At 31.6% G+C, this 3,980-nt stretch overlaps 1 pseudogene; it reads right to left on the reverse strand.

Moving 5' to 3' along the window:
- LOC109861392 overlaps positions 1-3,120 on the reverse strand; it is a 5,288-nt pseudogene extending 2,168 nt beyond the window's left edge.
- Positions 3,121-3,980: the final 860 nt, after the last annotated feature.

Below are 3,980 nucleotides of genomic sequence, written 5' to 3' on the forward strand. Positions count from 1 at the left end.
GTACAGTTTCCGCTCAACATCCTGGGAACGGCTCGTAAGGCCTTATATATTTCTTGGTTATAATTTATTTTATTTAAATTATTAATATATATAAAAGTAAATACTACATACAATAATCTTATATAAGTGTGTTTGATGTGTATGTGTAGAACAATATATATATTTACTATATTATTATACAACTCTTTATTATAATGTAATAATTAAACTCTTTCATAGAATATATAAAATTTATAACGTGTTTCAATTTTATATAGCAACAGTGTAATCGAATAAAATGCGCTGTTTCGGAAACAACATTTAACAAATAAAAAAGTCATTCGGCATTTGCGACGGACAGACCTTTCCGCTGGCTCGCTGCAGATAGTATCAGTAGATCCAACACTAGTCTGTAATATTGAGCGATAAAGAACGCAAACTGCGGACCTAGTATAATCCTATATAACTGTTAGTATGACTTATATTTTTGTAATTAATGACAACATTGTTCTTTGCCGTCATATAATTGGCAATGTTATGGTCTAAGTCTAGTATTACATTTTTGCGTTTTTTCTTAGATCTTAAATGTTATCTATATATAATTTATCTTAAATCTATATGTAACTTATCTTAAATCTATATATAATTTATCTCAGATCTTTAATGTTATCTATGCTATAATTATTTAATTAACTTTCAAGAAAGAATTAGATTTTTCATTATATTAAATTTTATATAATTTATTTAATCTTACAAGTAAAAATTCATTTTCAGTTAAATAATTATTAAATTATATTTCAATTAAACTCATGTTAATTATATTTACGGCGGGAAGAATTGTTACATATCCTCGTACCATAAATATTGATCCAAATTGGCATTCGGCTTAAATTTGTAAGTTTGTTCATAAAACTGTAAAGTTTCAATATATATCTATATTTTCTCAGAGTATTATATAACAGACGAGCAAGTTTTTGTGAAGCAGAAAGATTCGTGATATTTGAACTTCACCAAGCATAAGAAATCTCGCAACCGTTACATAAAGGTAGTTTTCTATTTATGTACATGAAACATAAAGATACTTTGGATAATCTTTTTTATTATATTTGTTGATATTTTGTGAAATGCTATATATGTTATACGTTAACTAATAATTATTATAACTTATAAGTATATTTACAAACATTATAAATCTCTCTCTAGCTAGAATTAGATATGTAACAAAACTTATAACGATAGATAAAACTAGAATATAAATACAATAATAAACCAAACTCATGGTCAGGACCTCCATGAATAAACACCCTGGGTCTCGGAGAGCCGTTATGATGCATGGTAACTCGATCTTTCAAAGCCTTATAAAGTTCTTGTAACTTCCGTTTTTTCTCGACTTTTTTCTTTCATCTACGACGCTATGCATTCTCCCTTTGCACCATCAATTCTACGCAATGTTGTAAAGTTGCTAAAACTCTTTCACTAGTGGCTTTAAACGTTATCGCTTCTCCCTTGAAATCCACTGATTGTTCAGTTGGATTAGACGATGTCTCAACTTTCTTTTCTAAAAGTTATTTTAAATAGAACATTGATGTGTGAAACATTAATCTACATTATATTACAATCATGTAACATGTACCAAGAAAGATATGTAAAAACTAAGAATTATTACTTTTCTTGAAAGTATTCTTAGCATTTTCTGCACAGTTATCAAAATACTTTTGCAAGGTATCAATCTGCTATTTCTATTTCGGCTAATTTTTCTTTCAGTCTTCGAATACCATGCTTGGTGAAACTACCAGCGCTTGTTGTTGATTGTGTGTTGGACACAAGTAAAATGGCACTACCATGTCGTTTGAGACTATTTTCACTTCCATAACCAGATTCGGACTTTTTGAGAAATTTATGTAAACAGAAACTCTATTAGTCTTTAATTAAATGCAAACCAACATCTTAATTTCCATTTTACATAATCCAGATTTTTTAAGTAATAAAATAAAAAAAATTTTGTAAGCTAATTAAAACAACACAGGCTTCTTTATCAACACACAAACACACACATATCATTTCAAAATAATTTTGTGCAATAGTTTAAATAATTACGTTATAAGACTTCAAAACACATCTACCCATTGCTGCTTTTCTTCTGGACTGCTTGCTCTTAAATACTAAGCAGTCATTAACAGATACATCAAATCTGCATTCATCAAATTGATGTGCCTAAAAAAATAAATTACTTAACACAAACTCATTATCTTAACTGCTGAATCATAATGTGTTCAAATTATTAGGTATACAATGCAGAATTGTCATATACAACTTTCTTATCTTGAAATATATAATGAAAAATGGCTATTGAAGCATGACACTGATGTTATAGTGTATAAAAATAAATCCGTTTATTATACAAGTAAGTAATTAAAAAGGCATAAACGTTTTCGACCTTGTATTAGGTCCTTTTCAAATGCAATTAAACTATGTTATAAAAAATAGGTCGCTCAATGCAGGTCATGGATATCCACACAAACCATCCCGACCAACACTTTACAAAGGTGGAAATGCGACTGTCGCATCTCCACTGTCGCATGCTTCAGTCGCATTTCCACCTTTGTAAAGTGTTGGTCGGGATGGTTTGTGTGGATATCCATGACCTGCATTGAGCGACCTATTTTTTATAACATAGTTTAATTGCATTTGAAAAGGACCTAATACAAGGTCGAAAACGTTTATGCCTTTTTAATTACTTACTTGTATAATAAACGGATTTATTTTTATACACTATAACATCAGTGTCATGCTTCAATAGCCATTTTTCATTATATATTTGAAATTTCTTGAAGCTTTATACTTTCATCTTCACTTTCTTATCTTGATATTAGCTATGTTACAAACTAACCAAGCCACGACATCCAAATCCTGTCCTGCTCAGATTTGTAATAACACAAAGTACCATCTTTGAGTACAATAAATCTAGTTTGCCAGCCATGTATGTAATTTGTCCATTTGGATAATGTACCCTGAAGTTACGGAACAATAATCTCATCCGAGTTCTCGTCGTCGCCGTCAATCTCGGCGTCTACGATGCACCATGCACTCAGTGTCTTTGTTATTGACACCTCGTAACGTCTTCGTCACTTCATCAGCCATCCTTATCTCAATATTCTCTAATTATAATACCTCACAATTTACGTTTGTCCGAAACACGCTCTTAGACATCGCCTGACTCAAATCGGAGCCAGAGATCGTTCGACCACGTGATACTGCACCGAATCTGATTACGGGGAACGAAAATTTACAAAACAATCAGTGGAATTCTGTGGCAAGATAAAATGTCTTTAAAACATCCTCTCTTTGACAATTACTGTACATAACCTGTACATACAATCTTACAATTACGACTAAATTTTGTCATGTGCAACGGCCTTTATATATATATGTATATAAATATAAACATACAAAAATAATAATAATAATAGAAGTAATAAAATTTCTATACTTACTTTTTTTATTATATCATACACATTTTTTATTTTTCTTTGGTTTGATGGTAAAATGCCTCAGTGGACCGAATAAAGTTAGTCTATACGCCATTCTAAGAACTTATGATTAATATTAGGCTTGGAGCACTGTTGCTGAGAAGTCTTTCCCGTATAGGAGAAAAGTAAATTGTGAAGGCAAGTAGTCACAGCCAGTGTAGGAAAGTTTAACTGTGTGTATAGTAAGAGGAAGGGAGAAGAAACATGGCGAACAAAAAGTAGGAGTAGTAAGGACGAGAGAGTAGTGAAGTTTAGAGGAATATTTGCGCGCGTGTTACGAAAAATAGCATAGCGTGCATAGCGCGGATATTATCTGAGAAGGCTATATCAGCCACCTTATAAGGCGGGCTGAAGCCACAATGAAAAAGATCTATTAAAAGTTGATCGGATGAATCCTTATACATTGAGCAGATAAAAAAGATATGATCGAGATCCTGGTTTGCGTGACCGCACGGGCACGCAGCCGAGTCA

Source organism: Pseudomyrmex gracilis, unplaced genomic scaffold (genome assembly GCF_002006095.1).
Source record: "Pseudomyrmex gracilis isolate BER0280 unplaced genomic scaffold, ASM200609v1 scaffold_726, whole genome shotgun sequence".
NCBI lineage: Eukaryota > Metazoa > Arthropoda > Insecta > Hymenoptera > Formicidae > Pseudomyrmex > Pseudomyrmex gracilis.